This window comes from Lithobates pipiens, unplaced genomic scaffold (genome assembly GCF_037356315.1).
Source record: "Lithobates pipiens isolate NorthernLeopardFrog02 unplaced genomic scaffold, aLitPip1_a1.2 Scaffold_16, whole genome shotgun sequence".
Lineage (NCBI taxonomy): Eukaryota > Metazoa > Chordata > Amphibia > Anura > Ranidae > Lithobates > Lithobates pipiens.
Genome location: NW_027507748.1, coordinates 363,252,823 through 363,273,097, shown reverse-complemented (window position 1 = coordinate 363,273,097; position 20,275 = coordinate 363,252,823). Strand labels below are relative to the sequence as shown.

General features: G+C 47.2%; 1 protein-coding gene across 5 annotated transcripts in view; it reads left to right on the top strand.

Annotated features, from left to right (window-relative positions):
• TMEM234 (transmembrane protein 234) overlaps positions 1 to 20,275 on the top strand; it is a 58,110-nt gene that overhangs the window by 16,239 nt on the left and 21,596 nt on the right. The gene's annotated exons all lie outside the window — the stretch shown is intronic.

The window sequence follows — 20,275 nt, the reverse complement described above, 5'->3', positions numbered from 1 at the left end:
GCTTAGAATACAAAATCACGATTCTCATGGTGTAACATCTTCTTTCACATTATACAACAAAATTGGGCTAACTTTGCTGTTTAATTTTTTGTTTGTTTTTTATTAATTAATGTAAAAAATAAATTTAGGGACCCAGGCGCTACCTACAGTGGATGTATTTGTAAACAAAAAGATCCTTGCTAAATAGGGTGATCTAGGTTTTGTTAACTACTTAAAGAGGAAGTAAACCCTAATGAGTTTACTTCCTCTTTTATTCCCTGCAAAGGCAAAGCATAATGGACTACTATGCATCGCATAGTAGTCCATTATGTGTCACTTACCTGACACAGGAGCCAGCGAAGTCACCGCTGTCCCCTGTAGTCCGCCGCATCCATCTTCTTGGTGGGGTCTCGCAGCTTCGCCGCTGTCATTCGGCGAAGCCGCGATGACCTCACTCCCGCGCATGCGCATGGGAGCCGACACGCGCGGCAGCTCCATCGTTGAAAATGCCACGCTCAGTGCGCCTGCGCGCCGCTGTCTACGGCGCATGCGCCGTAGACAGCAGTGCCTGTTTTCGGGCAAATATCTCCTAAACCATATAGGTTTAGGAGATATTTCTTGGACCTACAGGTAAGCCTTAATCTAGGCTTACCTGTAGGTCAAAGTGGTTTGTAAGGGTTTACAACCACTTTAATGTTCCATAAGGGAGCGAGAGAAGAATATGCCGCAAACAAGTGACAGAGAGACAAACAAGAAGAGGTGGTCCTACCATATATATATATATATATAATATATGCCACTAGGGGGTCCCTATGTTTAGATTATGTATTCCCAAACCCTAGATAGGTTATCTGCTACCCCCTACTTAGAATATAGTATATATTCCAGCTGTTGATTGCAGGCGTGCTATATGAAGATAAGAGGATCAGGCTTGATACAATATCACATTATAAAGCCATGGTCAGTAGCTAACAGCCAGTAAGAGTCCAATCTAGAAACAAACTTAAAAGACAACAATATATAAACTATATACTAATAAATAATTAGAAGTGACAGTTGTCACTATCTAGCTATATTGTAGGACACTGACCCAACTGCAAAAAAATCTCCACCACAATATCATAAATACACCAACTAAAGTATTATACAGTACCGTATATACTCGAGTATAAGCCGAGATTTTCAGCCTCTTTTTTGAGGCTGAAAGTGCCCCCCTCGGCTTATACTCGAGTCACCGCTGTCTGACTGCTCGATCAGCGTGTCGAGCAGACAGACAGCGGACATTCTACCCTTCAAAAGCCGCGCCTCCGCCTCCGCCTTCGCCTGTGATAGGCGGAACACTGAATTTCCCAGCAGTCAGTGTTCCGCCTATCACGGACATCCGCTCATCCTCGTACTACGGACGAGGATGAGACGATGTCCGTGATAGGCGGAACACAGGCTGCTGGGAAATTCAGTGTTCCGCCTATCACAGGCGAAGGCGGAGGCGCGGCTTTTGAATTTTAGAATGGCCGCCGAGGCGCCGACGAAGAGCGGCGATCCTGGCAAGGCACGGGACGGAGGCAAGGCAAGGCACGGCACGGGACGGGACGGAGGCAAGGCACGGCACGGGACGGAGGCAAGGAGGCAAGGCACGGCACGGGACGGAGGCAAGGAGGCAAGGCACGGGACGGGACGGAGGCAAGGAGGCAAGGCACGGGACGGAGGCTCGGGACACAGGCTCGGGACACAGGTAGGCTGGACACACACACACACACACACCACACACACACACACCACACACCACACACCACACACCACACACCACACACCACACACCACACACCACACACACACACGGACACACACACACACAGGGATGGATGGATGGATGGAGACACACACACACAGGGATGGATGGATGGATGGAGACACACACACACAGGGATGGATGGATGGATGGACACACACACACACAGGGATGGATGGATGGATGGATGGACACACACACACACAGGGATGGATGGACGGACACACAGGGATGGACGGACACACAGGGATGGACGGACACACAGGGATGGACGGACACACAGGGATGGACGGACACACACACAGGGATGGACAGGCATGTCTCACCCTCGGCTTATACACGAGTCAATAAGTTTGCCAGTTTTTTTGGGGGTAAATTGGGGGCCTCGGCTTATATTCGGGTCGGCCTATACTCGAGTATATACGGTATATGATATGTGTAAACACATAAATATCGTCCACAAGGGGAGACCTAATGTGCAAAAATTCAAAGAAATAAATTATGTGCAATAATAGGAACATGTGCAAAATCTTGTGCAATAGTGCAAAAAATATATATATAATATATATATTATGTGTGTGTGCGTGCAAAATATGCAAAAGATATATATATATATATATATATATATATATATATATATATATATATATATATATATATATATATATATATATATATATATATATATATATATACAAAGAAAACAAAAAATATGTATAATAATATTAGCCAAAAAAAGGTAGCCAATAAAGATAGATGCAAAAATTACAAAAATAGCAAAGAATCCACAAAAACCTCAAGATACACGTGAAAAAACACTAAGTGTGCAATAAATCTATAGCTCTCATGTAGAGTCCTGAAAAAATAAGTCCACTTGACAGAAATTGTTATATATGTATTAAATCTTCAGGCAGGTAGATCATAGGATCGTTAGTGCTCATGCAGACAATCCGTGACTTCTGTGCTCACAGTTAACAAAACCTAGATCACCCTATTTAGCAAGGATCTTTTTGTTTACAAATACATCCACTGTAGGTAGCGCCTGGGTCCCTAAATTTATTTTTTACAACAGTTGCAGTTCACAATCTCTTCCGGGAGTTGTGAAGCATAGGGACGGCAGGAACCTAGTATAGTAGAGTATATCAATTACCAAAGCGCGGTTTGGTCTCTTTCTATTTTTTTTATTAATTAAAGTGTATTTTTTATTTTTTTTTAACCACTTGGCGCCCAAGCTACGTCATATGACGTCGTGGGCTTTGTGGTGTTATATCTGAATGATGCCTGAGGCTACAGACATCATTCAGATATCGGCATTTTCAGCCGGCGATTCCCTGCACCATAAGAATGATCATAGCGGCTGTTCCACCGCTTGATCGTTTTTACGGGCGGCGGGAGGGGACGCCTCCCCCCTCCCGTCGCCCTCCAGTGCTTCTGCTGACTCACCGCTTAAATCGCCAAGTCAGTCACAGGACTCCCTGATGGAAGCGGCGAGCCTAGGAATGGTATCAGAGATTTCCGGTGGACCAGATGGTCCCAGGAGTCTCTATGATCGTTTGGAGGCCGGGCGAGATGTTATTGCGTCACGCCCCGGCCTCTGCATTCAAAATAACTGCGCCACCTTGGCTGGGAAGCCATGATCAGTTTTTTTTGTTTTGTTTTTATTTTAGGCTTCCTCTGTAACTCAAAACATGTAACCGGTAAAAAAAAATTAAGTGTCACCTATGGGGATTTTTAAATAACAAAGTTTGGTGCCATTCCACGAACGTGTGCAATTTTGAAGCGTGACATGTTGGGTATCTATTTACTCGGCGTATCTTCATCTTTCACATTATGCAAAAAAATTTTTAAAGCATGAAACAGTTTTTTTCTGAAAAAAACGTGTTCGAAAAATTTCTGTGCAAATACCATGCGAGATGCAACGACCGCCATTGTATTCTCTAGGGTCTATGTTAAAAAACATATATAATGTTTGGGGGTTCTATGTAATTTACCAGCAAAAAAAGTTATGAATTTTACATGTAGGAGAGAAATGTCAGAATTGGCCTGGATGCGAAGTGGTTAAAAGAAAATATTGCGTTAGAAAAACTGGGTCCACCCTGGGTGCCTCACATTAGGGGGGTGTCAGTCGGAATGTGCAGTGTGATCTGGAAAGGAGATCGCAGCAGGGCCGTCATAATAAGTGGGCACCCCTGCACTTTCCCACATCAGAAATTCATCAAGTCTGCAGGGGACCCAGTGGTGCGAGGGAGGGTGGCTGCCTGTTACCCCAGTCATCCAATCAGGCAGGCTGTCACTCGACAAACTTCAATGTCTCCCGAGGCAGGTGGAGTTAGTAGGCGGATCTGGGGTTGTGGCTGCCTCCTCCACTCCTGCCAAAGACTCATTCACTGGCTGATCCTGCAGCTGAAGGAAGAGAAAGAGGAGAGCACACAGGAGCCACGAGTGTCTTCATCTGCAGCACCAGTTATGCTGTAAGTGAGCACATTGTCACTGTATACAGCCCTAACCTGCCCCCATGATACCCTATCTGTCCCTAACCTGCCCCCATGATACCCTATCTGTCCCTAACCTGCCCCCATGATACCCTATCTGTCCCTAACCTGCCCCCATAGTACCCTATACGGCCCTAACCTGCCCCCATAGTACCCTATACGGCCCTAACCGGCCCCCATAATACCCTATACGGCCCTAACCGGCCCCCATAATACCCTATACGGCCCTAACCGGCCCCCATAATACCCTATACGGCCCTAACCTGCCCTCATAATACCCTATATGGCCCTAACCTGCCCCCATAATACCCTATATGGCCCTAACCTGCCCCCATAATACCCTATACAGCCCTAACCTGCCACCCCTATAATACCCTATACAGCCCTAACCTGCCGCCCCTATAATACCCTACACAGTACTAACCTACCACCATAATACTCCTATACTGCCCAGACCTGCCATTATAATACCCTATACAGCCCTAGCCTGCCACTATATACCCTATACTGCCCAGACCTGCCACTATATACCATATACTGCCCAGACCTGCCACTATATACCCTATACTGCCCAGACCTGCCACTATATACCCTATACTGCCCAGACCTGCCACTATATACCCTATACTGCCCAGACCTGCCACTATATACCCTATACTGCCCAGACCTGCCACCATAATACCCTATACTGCTCAGACCTGCCACCATAATACCCTGTACTGCCCAGACCTGCCACTATAATACCCTATACTACCCAACCTGCAACCATAATACCTCCTACAGCCCTAGCTTGCCACCATAATACCCTATACTGCCCTAACCTGCCACTATACTATGCTAACCTTCTTAAATTGAGCTGCTGTTGCTCAAAAGAAGCTCCTGCTCCTTTAAGCTACGAGCTTTGCATGCTGCGATTTTTGTCGGGTGGGGATGCCATAAATAGGATCCGCCCCGGGTGTAAATTACACTGCGTACGCCCCTGGACATAAAATATTGCAACAACCACCATTTTATTCTCTAGGGTCTCTGGTCTCTAAAAAAAAAAAAAAAAAAAAAAAAAATATACACACATACACACAGTGCCTTGCGAAAGTATTCGGCCCCCTTGAACTTTTCAACCTTTTGCCACATTTCAGGCTTCCATAAAGATATAAAATTTTTATTTTTTGTGAAGAATCACCAACAAGTGGACACAATTGTGAAGTGGAACAAAATCTATTGGATTTTTGAAACTTTTTAAACTAATAACAAAATGAAAAGTGGGGCGTGCAAAATTATTTGGCCCCCTTGCGTTAATACTTTGTAGAGCCACCTTTTGCTGCGATTACAGCTGCAAGTCGCTTGGGGTATGTCTCTATCAGTTTTGCACATCGAGAGACTGAAATTCTTGCCCATTCTTCCTTGCAAAATCGCTCGAGCTCAGTGAGGTTGGATGGAGAGCATTTGTGAACAGCAGTTTTCAGCTCTTTCCACAGATTCTCGATTGGATTCAGGTCTGGACTTTGACTTGGTCATTCTAACACCTGGATACGTTTATTTGTAAACCATTCCTTTGTAGATTTTGCTGTATGTTTGGGATCATTGTCTTGTTTGAAGATAAATCTCCGTCCCAGTTTCAGGTCTTTTGCAGACTCCAACAGATTTTTTCATCCAGAATGGTCCTGTATTTGGCTGCATCCATCTTCCCCTCAATTTTTATTTTTTTTGTATAATCTTTATTTTAGTTTCGTAAAACATATCAAAACATACAGTGCACAATACAATCGACAATGTATCACTATCCTGAGTAATTGACCTTGTCAAGGGGATTTAACATTTGTGCAGAACACCTAAGTAAAATCAAGGCAAAAGGAGGAAAACAGTAACCATATAACTGGATAAAACATTTGAGGGGGAAGGGGAAATAAGGCCCTACCGATGCGGTTTACATCATGGGGGGGGGGGAACCCCCTCCAGAGGCCTAACACAAGGCCCACACCCCCCAACAGCTGTCGGTACCCGTAATGGGGCAAAACGCCCACAGTCCTCGGCAGGGTCCCGGCCGATGCCCCCCCCCCCCCCCGCAGTGGGGCCTAAAGCCTCCAGCATAACTCTGTCTGGGGGGGAAGCATCCTCCGGAACCCAGCCTCAGCCCCCCAGGGCACCGGTCAACCATCGGAATGCCCAGGAGACAGCAGCCAAAGGTGTGGGCCCCAGCCACAGGTTACAAAGGCTGTGTCACCCCTAGGGGTAAATCCCCCCCCCGGGCCCTGAGAATCTTAGAGGAAGGGAGGGTACAGGTCATCTCACTGCGATTAGGTCGGCAAAACGCCATGATCAGGTATGTACGTCACCATTCACTGGCCTCTTCAGCTTCAGTGAGGGCTCTGCTAGCTCCAACAGCGCAACATCCAGGCTAGATGACATAGGCCCATGTCGGCAGTATGTTGCCGCCACTGGGCCCAGGTCCTACTGAAACGGTCACTCCTGTTCCTGCACCGTGCCACCCACTCCTCCGCCTCCCTAATATCTTCCACCTTCTTGAGCCACTCAGTAATGGTAGGAGTCTGTAAGTGTTTCCAGTAGATAGGTACTAGACGCTTAGTGGCATTTAAGAGGTGGGGGAGTACACTCTTCGTGTAGAAGCTCAGAGGAAGGGTGGGGAGGTGCAGGAGAAAAAGCGATGGGGTGAAAGGGATCTCGATCTGCAAAGCATTTTTTATAATGGTGTGAATGTCGACCCAAAATGTGTGTATTACAGGGCAATCCCACCAAATATGTAAGAGAGTGCCTTTCTGGCCACAACCCCGCCAACAAAGGTCCATGACCGAGGGGTAGATGCGGGCCAGCGCTGCCGGCACCCGATACAAACGAGTCAAAAGTTTGCAGTTGGTTTCCTGTGTCCAGGAATCAATGGAGCTGGAGTGCATCAGTCGATACACTTGCAATCGTTGGCTTGGTGTAAATTCGACCCCCAGATCACGTTGCCACTCCCTCATAAAGACTGGTCGGAGGGCGCCAGAGACTGCCCCTAGGAGCCGGTAAAGTTCAGAAACTAAGTGGGGAGTGGGTTCCTCTTCTATGAACACTTTTTCGAACGACGTAAGAGACTATGTCTCTTAACGTAGCTCCTAGGTTCGCAATGAAGTGGTGAAGCTGCTTGTATCTCCACCAGTCCATTGGAAAGCGTCCGTATCTATCCCTCAAGGTATCTAGGGGTATCAACTTACCCCTATCTATAAATTTGCCACAGCTATAGTTACCATTAGTGGCCCATGTCCCAAAAAAGGCTACCTGCTCTCCAGGGGGAAACCATCTGAACCCTCCCAGAGGAGCCAATGGAGATCCCGGGGGCGCCAGGGCATACAGAGCATTGGATCGATCCCATACCCTGAGGGCATGGGTGGTCAGCGGGGAAGTTGTCTGCGAAAGTCCCCTATGTTCCCGCAGAAGCCAAGGGGCATATGCTAGGTTGCGACCAGCTAGGCTTTTTTTCAGAGGGACCCACAGTTTGGTGGCAGAGTGGTGGCGCCAGTTTAGTATATGTTGAAGCGCAATGGCCCTGTAGTAGCGACGAATGTCTGGGAGGCCCAGCCCGCCCCTCTCCTTAGATCTCTGCAGCAAGGACATGGCGAGCCTAGGTTTTTTGTTATGCCATATGAACCCTATCATGAGGCTTTGGAGTTGCGAGAAAAAGCTTTTGGGGAGGGGAATAGGTAGCATCTGCAAGTAGAAAAGTTCTCTGGGCAGGATATTCATTTTAAGTATATTTACTTTGCCTAGCCACGTGAAGGAGGTTTTGTTACAATTCTGCAAGTCTCTAGACACCGTGCTCAACAGGGAAGGGAAGTTAGCGGAGTATAGTGTATGGAATTGGTCTGTGAGCTGGATCCCTAGGTATTTAATGCATGCCTTGGCCCACTGGAATGGGAAAGCTTGCTGTAAGCCGACGGCCATCGTCTCGGGTATAGTGACGGGTAGGACTTCAGATTTAGTGTAGTTAATCTTGAAGTTGGATATTTGTCCAAAAATGTTGAGTTCCTTCATAAGATTAGGGAGCAAGATGAGGGGGTTGGTCAGGTGGAAAAGCACGTCATCAGCATACGCTGAAAGTTTGTGCTCCGTGGGCCCCACCTGCACCCCATTGATATCCCTACTCGCCCTCACTGTTCTGATTAGGGGCTCCGTAGCCAGAGCGAACAGGAGGGGAGATAGGGGGCACCCCTGTCTAGTGCCGTTCCGAATAGGGAATCCTGGAGACAGATGGCAGTTAACCTTAACTTGCGCGCTGGGGGACGTGTATAGGGCCATGATCCAGTGTAGCAAACGGGTGCCCAGTCCTAAGGCTTCTAGAACCGCCTTTAGGTAAGACCAATCTATTCTGTCAAAGGCCTTTTCGGCATCTGTGGACAGAATGAGGTAGGGAGTGGAGTCATTGTGGAGATGTGCCCAGTGAATGAGTTGTACGGTCCGGATGGAATTATCTCTGGCCTCCCTACCTGATATAAACCCTGTCTGATCAGGGTGAATGATAGAGGGAATGATATACTTAAGTCGGTTTGCCATAATTTTTGAGAAATTTTTTATATCTACATTAAGTAGCGATATAGGGCGCCTTGGGCCCTGGCCAGCATTCTGCAGCACTTGTTGCCATGCTTGTAGTATTTATGGGATAAGTAGCGTAGTTGTCTGTGGGCGCGGCGGTCAAGGAGGCGTGAGAATAACTCCCTCAGCTCTGTTAGTCGCTTACGAGCCTCAACATCCCCCTGGCGTTTATGTCTAAGTTCTTCCTGTTGCAGAGCTGACAGGACCCTTTGAAAAATCAATCTGTCTTTCCCTTTTGAGTCTAGAGCCCAGTGAGATCAGTTCCCCCCCCTAAGTACTGCCTTATGACCCTCCCACACTGCTCCCTCAGCCACTTCCTCAGATACATTCTCCGCAAAGTAGTGTGTTATAGTTTCGGATACCTCCAGGCGGAGGAACACCCCTGGTGGGAGCTATGATCTCTCATGTCTTTTCTGGGAGACGAAAGGTCATCAACAGTTTTCTAGGAGAGTGATCCTACCACTTGCTTCTTGCCGGATGGTCCCGTGGGCTCCCTCTCCCCCTTCTGTGCTCGGGGAGAGCCTGTATTGCCTGGGAGTGCTGCCCTTTTTTCTTGCAGATGGGCGGTTAGCTGTGATCCCCTGCTAGCTACCTGCATCGCGGGATGGCAGCAGTGCAAGGCTGAGCAGCCATCATTTGTTCTGGTGGCTGAGGAGAGTCCTTGGCCACATCCTGTACAGGAAGAGGCAGCACCTCCGGGTCAGGTGTGCAGCGTCATTTCCGACCGCAAGAGCAGGGGGAGAGGTCAGGGTCACCTGGTGCCTTCTTAAACTTATGGTTCCGGATCATCGCTGCAGCGTTTTTGAATCCAGGAACCTGGCTACTCTGCAAACCATGCGACCACAGTGCACTCTGCTATGGAGGGCAATGCAGCGGATAAGGGGGCAACCCAATCACCAGCAAGGCGAAGGTAAGGGACTGTGTCCTATTGTTACTCTGGGCCGTTTTTCTCCTGTGTGATTTTTTTTTTTCATCACGCCCCCCTCTCCAGTGAAAGATCTCTCTGGGAATGTATAGTGCAGTGGCTAGTGGGTTAGCACTTCTGCCTAGCAGTAGGGGACTCCACAAAAGGTGGTGGTGGCTTATTTGGGCACAGGGAAGTAAGGAGCTTTTCTTTCTTAGTGCACCTGGGTGTTTTACTTGTGCTGTGCAGCAGCCTTTTTAGCTTGATCCTTTTGGGGTTTTTTCTTCTGTTTGTCCATACCAAAAGCTTTGTTCACCCAGTCAAGAGAAGGTGCCCTGTCTGCAAAGAAAAATTAAGCGAAGCTTGGACTAAATCTTTGTTCAGATTGCATTTCAGATTTAGTCTCCATCCATTTGTGGCGATCTGGTTACAACCATTAAGGATGAGCTCTGCGCCACCTTTCAAGCCTTCAGGTCAAAAGAGAAGAACCAGGTTCCTTAGGGGAACCTAGGGCTCTGCAGCCATCCCAAGGGGGTTCCCTAATACTGGCAGGGGGTCTGATCTTCCAGGATACTTCCCAAGAACCTGCTTCCCTCGCTCCAGATGGAACAGATTCTGAGGAGGAAAATTAAGCAGATACCGCCTCTAAGTACAAGATGTCACTAGAAGAGGTTGGAGGATTCTTGAAAGTAATCCATGCTAACGTGGGGATAGAGGAGGAAAAGGAGCTTTCCCTACACGACTGCATGTACACAGGTCTGGGAGTCTCAAAAGGCTGTACTTTTCTGGTCCATTCAATAATCAGACATGATAATAAAAGAATGGCTGGAACCTGAGAAGAAGCCTTTTTTTTTTCTCAGGCTCACAAGAGAAGATTCCTGTTTGAGGAAAATCATCAATACTCTATCTAGAAGAAGATTCCAAAACTGGATCCCTCCTTCTCACAGGTCTCAAAGTCAACTGACCTCGCCTTTGAAGATATGAGCACACTAAAGGAGCCCATGGATAAGAGGATGGAGCTGCTTCTTAAAAGAGCCTGGCAATCAGTGATAAACAATCTGAAGCCAGCAATGGCAACAACATGTGTTGCTAGGAATTTAGAACACTGGATTAACCAGATGAAGGCCCATGTTACTGGGGATTCCCCAAAACAGGGGATTTTGGACTCCTTTACAACTTTATCTGCAGCACTATCATATATTGCGGATGCCTCAGCAGAATTGATACGCATGTCAGCCAGGTCCGCAGCATTAATGTACTCTGCTAGGAGGGCCTTATGGCTAAAAACCTGGCTCGGGGACACTGCATCAAAAAACAGGCTGTGTAGCATTCCCTTTGCAGGGAATTTGCTGTTTGGTTCTGAACTAGAATCCATTCTTGACTGAACGGCTGATGAAAAGGAATAATTTCTGGCCAAGAAGAAGCAGGTGCAGACCCGTAAGTGGTTTTTTTTCGGCCTAAAAAAGGATAGCAGGAAGGAAAAACGCAGAGCGAAAGGAAATCATGGTCTTTCCAGAAGCCCAAAGGTAGGAGTGGAGTGCTCTTCAATCCTCCTGTGACTTCCAGAAAACCACAGTGACTCCTCCCTCCCGGTCAGGGGAAGACTTCAGGAGTTTCTTCCACAGTACATCATACCAGTTTATTGTAAACATGCTCTCCCTGGGTTACGTTATCAAATTCACGGAAGAACATCCAAAAAGATTCTTGGTGACAAACATCCCAAGGAATCAGCCAAGGCTCTTGTCATGAAGTCTCTAATCCAGGAACTGAAATCCCATCGAGTCATTGTTTACGATCCCTACAGGGGAGTTCTTCCAGGCGTTCTACTCGCACGTATTCCTCGTTCGGAAACCCTCAAGAAAGTTTTGTCTCATCCTAAATCTCAAGATGCTAAATCGATTGGTAGAGTACAGAAGATTTTAGATGTATACCATTTTCTCAGTAAAATGAAACCTCCTGAACCAAGGGTACTACATGGCATCAATAGATTTACAGGTTGCCTACCTCCACATACCCGTTGCCGCCAGGTCCCAGAAATTTCTGAGGTTAGCATTGAAAGTAGGGAAGAAGGGGGCGTGGCCTGGCTATGGAGGTGTAAGGACGCAGCGTGCCTGACCTCCATCCGGTCCGCGGAAATAATAGCAGCTAAAGGGGTGACGATTCCCCCATTTCTCACCCAGGGTATGCCACAACGCCGCCGGACATCCTCACAGCCCCAGAAAATGTCCCAGCACGGGCAGGGCTCGCTGGATTCGTTCCTCGCTGACACTCCCCGCCAGCAGAGAGGGAAATCCAAGATGGCACCAGAACGAACGGCCTCGCAGCAGCAGCAGCACGAGGCACAGCTCACACCGCCAGCGCTGTCTCCTATCCCCTCTCCCAGGGAGGTAAGCAAATCCATCCCTCCTGCATCCCCTCACTCTAACACCTCCCAGGACCAGGGCGCGGAGATAGCGGACCTGGCTAGGGACAGGGATATAAGGAAGCATCTGTGGTCCCTCCCCACTAAGGAAGACTTGAAACATTTTACCAGCAGGATTGAAAGGGCTTTCAAGCAGGACATTGAGCAGTTAAAGACGGACACCACTGAGCTGGAACACAGGGTGGAGACCCTAGAGCAGAAATTTGATGACACTGTGCCCGCTATCGCTCAGCTCAGAGAGCAGTCCCTGACCCACGGCCATCAAATTGAAGCCCTTCTTTGCCAATTAGACAACATGGAAAACCGCAGCAGACGGGCGAAAATTCGCATACGCGGCTTACCTGAGGCCACGGCGCCCAAAGACATTATACCAATGCTGCAGGGGGTGTTCAGAGAAATTCTAAGCCTTCCACCCTCAACACCGATTGAAATAGACAGGGTCCACAGGGCTCTTAAACCCCCATCTGAGGACCCAGGCAACCCCAGGGACATCATTTGCAAACTCCATAAATATACTTTGAAGGAGCGAATTATGCACAAGATGCGCAACAGACCGGTCTTTGACTTCGATAGAGCGTTGGACTGGGGGCCCACTCTATCACCCACTGTTTGGATGCCGTCTCCCTTCCCCCCCCCCTTTTTTTTTATATTCCTAGTCGTCAGTTTTTTGCACTATTGGGGAGCACAAGTTATAGTACTCTGTTTTCACACCCTGTTCATTTGGACTCTTGGACCGGACGGGGCGCTGGACCCCGTGTCCCCTTGGTGGTTGTATACGTTCCCCACTTAGGCCCCACCTAACTTGGTGTTTGTCCCGACTGGGGCTTCTAGCTAACGCCCAGGAGGTGGATGCTCCCCCTCTCTCCCTGGGCGGGTTGTTTAGTTGTTAGTTTATTTACTGTACCATGTTCCAGGCCCGCTAGACGGGGTCTGGCCATTATTTACCCCCCCTTTTTTTTTTTTTTCTCTCTCCTCCTCTTTCTTTTCCCTTCTGTGAGCTACCTCCTCTCTATTCTCCTCCCCCTCCATCCTGTCCCACCTGCTTCCCCTACCTACATCATTGTCTCTTACACCACTTCTGCCAACTAATGGTTTGCCGCTTTGTTCTTGAGGTTACTTTTCTCAAGTACAGGGGAACTTGGAGAGGAACAAACCGATTGATCATCAGCGACTTCAAGTATGTCGTCACTAAAAATACTGTCCTATAATGTTAGGGGGAACTGCTCTCCACAAAAGCGCAACAAGCTATGGCTCGAACTGAAACGTCTCCGGGCCCAGGTGGTGTTCTTGCAAGAGACTCACTTTAGACAGCCAGCACCTCCTAAGGTCCCGGTGCATCTTTACAACCAGTGGTTCTTTAGCAACTCCCCGGTAGCGAAATCTCGAGGCAATGCCATCGCATTCCACAAATCCTGCCCTTTCCGGCCCTCAGAGAGCTCCGTAGATCCACAAGGCCGGTATGTCTTTGTGAAGGGGACTTTGGCCAATACAAAATTCATGTTTGCAACTCTCTATGCACCCAATACCCAGCAACTTTCCTTCATAGATGTGGTATTAGATAAACTGATGGAGTTTAGGGAGGGCCACCTAATACTTGGAGGCGACTTTAATGTTAGCCCGGACCCGCTACTGGATACATCTCATGGCCGGCCTACGCACTCCCAGGCCTTCCTCAGGCATTTTCGTAGATCACTACAAAATAGTTTCCTTATAGACACATGGAGGGCACTGCACGCATCAGACAGGGACTATAGCTACTACTCGGGGGTACACGATGTATACACACACGCATTGATCTCATGTGTGTGGATCACGGTACCCTGGAGTTGTTGCAGTCAGCTGAAATAGAGAATATCACCATATCGGATCATGCCCCCATTCTGGCCGTGATCCAGGTCCCCGATGGGTCACTGGGGGCCTGGTTTTGGCGTCTCAATGAAAATCTTCTGGACGATGCCTCAGTGGTGGCCAAGGTATCCGAAACTATCACACACTACTTTGCGGAGAATGTATCTGAGGAAGTGGCTGAGGGAGCAGTGTGGGAGGGTCATAAGGCAGTACTTAGGGGGGAACTGATCTCACTGGGCTCTAGACTCAAAAGGGAAAGACAGATTGATTTTCAAAGGGTCCTGTCAGCTCTGCAAAAGGAAGAACTTAGACATAAACGCTAGGGCGATGTTGAGGCTCGTAAGCGACTAACAGAGCTGAGGGAGTTATTCTCACGCCTCCTTGACCGCTGCGCCCACAGACAACTACGCTACTTATCCCATAAATACTACGAGCATGGCAACAAGTGTGGCAGAATGCTGGCCAGGGCCCTTAGGCAGCGTAGATTAGCCTCTCACGTACACAAGCTTTGTTCCCCGGACGGTACGATATCCCTACACTCTTCAAAGATCACATCTATTTTTAGAGATTATTATGCAGACTTGTACCACCTGGACGGGGGCATCTCCCAGACGGCACAGACTGCTAAACAACGACTCATTGGTAGCTATCTTGCCTCGGCAGGGCTCCCCTCCCTGACGCTAGAGCAGAAGACGGAACTTGAATTACCCATTTCCCTGCAGGAGGTTATAGGGACGGTGAAGGCCTTGCCTAGTGGGAAGAGTCCTGGCCCAGATGGATACACTAAAGCGTATTATGCCAAATTTCTGCATATGCCCCTTGGCTTCTGCGGGAACATAGGGGACTTTCGCAGACAACTTCCCCGCTGACCACCCATGCCCTCAGGGTATGGGATCGATCCAATGCTCTGTATGCCCTGGCGCCCCCGGGATCTCCATTGGCTCCTCTGGGAGGGTTCAGATGGTTCCCCCCTGGAGAGCAGGTATCCTTTTTTGGGACATGGGCCACTGATGGTAACTATAGCTGTGGCAAATTTATAGATAGGGGTAAGTTGATACCCCTAGATACCTTGAGGGATAGATACGGACACTTTCCAATGGACTGGTGGAGATACAAGCAGCTTCACCACTTCATTGCGAACCTAGGAGCTACGTTAAGAGACATAGTCTCTTACGTCGCTCGAAAAAGTGTTCATAGAAGAGGAACCCACTCCCCACTTAGTTTCTGAACTTTACCGGCTCCTAGGGGCAGTCTCTGGCGCCCTCCGACCAGTCTTTATGAGGGAGTGGCAACGTGATCTGGGGGTCGAATTTACACCAAGCCAACGATTGCAAGTGTATCGACTGATGCACTCCAGCTCCATTGATTCCTGGACACAGGAAACCAACTGCAAACTTTTGACTCGTTTGTATCGGGTGCCGGCAGCGCTGGCCCGCATCTACCCCTCGGTCACGGACCTTTGTTGGCGGGGTTGTGGCCAGAAAGTCACTCTCTTACATATTTGGTGGGATTGCCCTGTAATACACACATTTTGGGTCGACATTCACACCTTTATAAAAAATGCTTTGCAGATCGAGATCCCTTTCACCCCATTGCTTTTTCTTCTGCACCTCCCCACCCTTCCTCTGAGCCTCTACACAAAGAGTGTACTCCCCCACCTCTTAAATGCCACTAAGCGTCTAGTACCTATCTACTGGAAACGCTTACAGACTCCTACCATTACTGAGTGGCTCAAGAAGGTGGAAGATATTAGGGAGGCGGAGGAGTGGGTGGCGCGGTGCAGGAACAGGAGTGACCGTTTCAGTAGGACCTGAGCCCAGTGGCGGCAACATATTGCCGACATGGGCCCTATGTCATCTAGCCTGGATGTTGCGCTGTTGGAGCTAGCAGAGCCCTCACTGAAGCTGAAGAGGCCAGTGAATGGTGACGCCATGATCAGGTATGTACGTTTTGCCGACCTAATCGCAGTGAGATGACCTGTACCCTCCCTTCCTCTAAGATTCTCAGGGCCCGGGGGGGGGGGGATTTTCCCCTAGGGGTGACACAGCCTTTGTAACCTGTTGCTGGGGGGCTGAGGCTGGGTTCCGGAGGATGCTTCCCCCCCCCCCCCAGATGGAGTTATGCTGGAGGCTTTAGGCCCCACTCCGGGGGGGGGGGGGCATTGGCCGGGACCCTGCCGAGGGCTGTGGGTGTTTTGTCCCATTACGGGTACCGACAGCTGTTGGGGGGTGTGGGTCTTGTGTTAGGCCTCTAGAGGGGCCCTCCCCCCCCCCATGATGTAAACCGCATCGGTAGGGCCTTTTTCCCCTTCCCCCTCAAATGTTTTATCCAGTTATATGGTTACTGTTTTCCCCCTTTTGCCTTGATTTTACTTAGGTGTTCTGCACAATGTTAAATCCCCTTGACAAGGTCAATTACTCAGGATAGTGATACATTGTCGATTGTATTGTGCACTGTATGTTTTGATATGTTTTACGAAACTAAAATAAAGATTATACAAGAAAGTAGGGAAGAAGGTTATACACTGGCAGTTCAGAGCACTCCCATTTGGCCTGTGATAGTCCCCAAGAGTGTTCACGAAGGTAATGGCCGAAGCGTTGGCACCTTTTGCGTCTAGAAGGAATCTCGGTGATTCCTTATCTGGACGACCTGCAGTTTTTCGCTCAAACCAGAGAAGTGCTTCAGAAGATCTTGGTCAGAGCTTATGCTCACCTAGAATCCATAGGATGGATCCTTAACCTCCAAAAGTCAAATCTGATTCTCTCGCAGGAAGTGTTATTCTTGGGTTTCCCTATCAACTCAGTGGAGCATAAGATTTTTCTTCCAGAAGAAAAAACAGAAAAAGTTGGTGGAAGTGGTGTTATTGTTAAAGTCCAATCAGCTCCTATCCATTAGGATGATCATGTCAGCATTGGGAACCCTGACCTCTTCCATACCGGCAATTCAGTGGGCAAGGCTCCATTTCAGACCTCTACAAAGTTTTTTGTTAAAAACCTGGGATCACCAGCACCACAAGATTCACTGGACTCGCTAGTAAAGGTCCCCACCCGGGTGAAAAGGAGTCTTTGGTGGAAGAACCAGACAAGGTATTCAGCAGGTCTGTTATGGTCCTTCCCAATCCAAGTAAGATTAACAACGGATGCCAGCTCCTGGGGTTGGGGAGCTCACGTGAGTGGTCGGTGGGCTAAGGGCTCATGGTCCACAAGAGAAGCAGTAAGGCCCTCAAATTGGAGGGAACTAAAGGCAATCGAAATGGCCTTGCTGACGTTTGAAGAAGTTCAGGGACTGCATATACAGATCCTGTCAGACAACGCTAGGGCGGTGGCCTACATAAACAGATAGGGGGGCACCAGAAGCAGAGTCCTACAGTGCCTAGCAGGAAGCATTCTAAGCTGTGCAGTGCTCCATATTCTATCCTTGTCCGCGGTCCACCTAAAGGGGACTCTAAACAGTGTAGCGGACTTCCTTAGCAGAAACCAGGTATACGAAGCTGAGTGGCGATTGAAACAAGATATCTTCCATATGATCAAGAAGAAATGGGGGTGGCCAAGAGTGGATATTTTTGCGACTCAGGATAATACACAGGTGTCTTTCTTCTTCTCCCTGAACAGAAATGAGTCATCCCTGGGGGGCTAGATGCTCTGGCGCACAGTTGTAAATTTCACCTCTGCTATGCCTTTCCCCCTTTTCAGCTTATCCCTCAGGTCATAACAAAAATCTGGAAAGAGGATACAACAGCATCACTTCCTTCTGGCCCAAGAGGGCTTGGTTTTCATCCCTTCTACAGATGCAACTCGAACCATATTATACCTTCCGTGGAGACGAGACCTGCTGATACAAGGTCCCCTGCAGGAGGTAGCAAAGCTAAAACTCAAAGTAGTAATGGTAGGTTATCCTCGCGCTATAGTGGTAAAGTTAGAGCAGGTTGGTGTGGTTGCAGCAAAAAACACCGACAGAGGTGCAAACCCTCCCCTCAAAGTGACAGTAAATAGTAAATAGATGGTGTTGCGCTCCACATAAAATAAATTAAGTCTAATAACACAATTAATAAATAATCTCATAAAATCTTGAAAACGCACTCATGTGATTAAAATTAAAATCACTAAATAATCGCATAAAATCTTGAAAATGTGCTCATGCGATTAAAAATTCCATTAATTCTAAAATAAATACCAAGTGAATAATACAGTGCTTGAAGCTATTTCCTACTAATATTCATAAAATGAAGAAGCTAAAATAATCTATATACTCGTGATAAAGTGACAAGAAAAAAAAAATCGCAAGTCTTAAAATTATCAACAGAATCGTGACATCAAACAAATCTGTGTCAGTCCATGAAAGTGCATACAAGTGCCAGCATATGTGCAAAAAAGAGTATATATAAAAATATAAAAAACGGTGTATGAAAAAATTATTATCACAAAATGCAAAAGATAGTAGTCCAGCAAACGTGATAAAAAATGTCTCTAAATAAGTGTACAAAGGCTAAATCATAAAGTTCATGCAGAAGATGAAATAAATCCACGCTGTGCTATGTGAAGAAATGAATCCTATGAACAACCCCGGGATGATTCCACCAGTGATTTTTCAGCTCCTTAAACGTGGGTGCTCACACACTGAGTGCAGTGGGTACCTTACCTCACTGCTGTCAGTAAGACAGCAAAATACTCCAGTGCAGCAGTTGTGTCCTCAAATGGGGTGTATATCCTCAGTAGGTATAGGGGAACTTCAACACTTTGCGGTGTATATCCTAAATGTAGTATGGGCGCCCCCAAAACCTTTTCCTCCAGATATTCCGCAAGGGATCGCAAATCAGACCCAAGAAAGAAAGAGGGGTGCTCCAATAGTGAAGTACGTTCACACAAATGCTTTATTATAAAAAGGAACTAAGTCCTGGGTACTCACACTTATACAGTAACAATCAAGCGGTTTTTTCACTAACAAACAACGAACGGCTTCCTCGTTCGTACCCCGGACGTCACTTCCGGTATCCTCCTAGGCCAATCCTACGCGTATCGTCATTGATCACGTGACTTCATCAGGGACTCCCTGATGAAGTCACGTGATCAATGACGATACGCGTAGGATTGGCCTAGGAGGATACCGGAAGTGACGTCCGGGGTACGAACGAGGAAGCCGTTCGTTGTTTGTTAGTGAAAAAACCGCTTGATTGTTACTGTATAAGTGTGAGTACCCAGGACTTAGTTCCTTTTTATAATAAAGCATTTGTGTGAACGTACTTCACTATTGGAGCACCCCTCTTTCTTTCTTGGGTCTGATTTGCGATCCCTTGCGGAATATCTGGAGGAAAAGGTTTTGGGGGCGCCCATACTACATTTAGGATATACACCGCAAAGTGTTGAAGTTCCCCTATACCTACTGAGGATATACACCCCATTTGAGGACACAACTGCTGCACTGGAGTATTTTGCTGTCTTACTGACAGCAGTGAGGTAAGGTACCCACTGCACTCAGTGTGTGAGCACCCACGTTTAAGGAGCTGAAAAATCACTGGTGGAATCATCCCGGGGTTGTTCATAGGATTCATTTCTTCACATAGCACAGCGTGGATTTATTTCATCTTCTGCATGAACTTTATGATTTAGCCTTTGTACACTTATTTAGAGACATTTTTTATCACGTTTGCTGGACTACTATCTTTTGCATTTTGTGATAATAATTTTTTCATACACCGTTTTTTATATTTTTATTGTATATTTTTATATATACTCTTTTTTGCACATATGCTGGCACTTGTATGCACTTTCATGGACTGACACAGATTTGTTTGATGTCACGATTCTGTTGATAATTTTAAGACTTGCGATTTTTTTTTTTTCTTGTCACTTTATCACGAGTATATAGATTATTTTAGCTTCTTCATTTTATGAATATTAGTAGGAAATAGCTTCAAGCACTGTATTATTCACTTGGTATTTATTTTAGAATTAATGGAATTTTTAATCGCATGAGCACATTTTCAAGATTTTATGCGATTATTTAGTGATTTTAATTTTAATCACATGAGTGCGTTTTCAAGATTTTATGAGATTATTTATTAATTGTGTTATTAGACTTAATTTATTTTATGTGGAGCGCAACACCATCTATTTACTATTTAAAGCTAAAACTCACAGCCTGGCTTCTGAGGAGCAGCTTTTGAGGAGAAAGGGATTTTCGGATTGGTTGATTGCTACCCTCCTATCTAGCAGAGTGTTACCAGAGCAATTTATTCCAAAGTCTGGAAAGTTTACAAC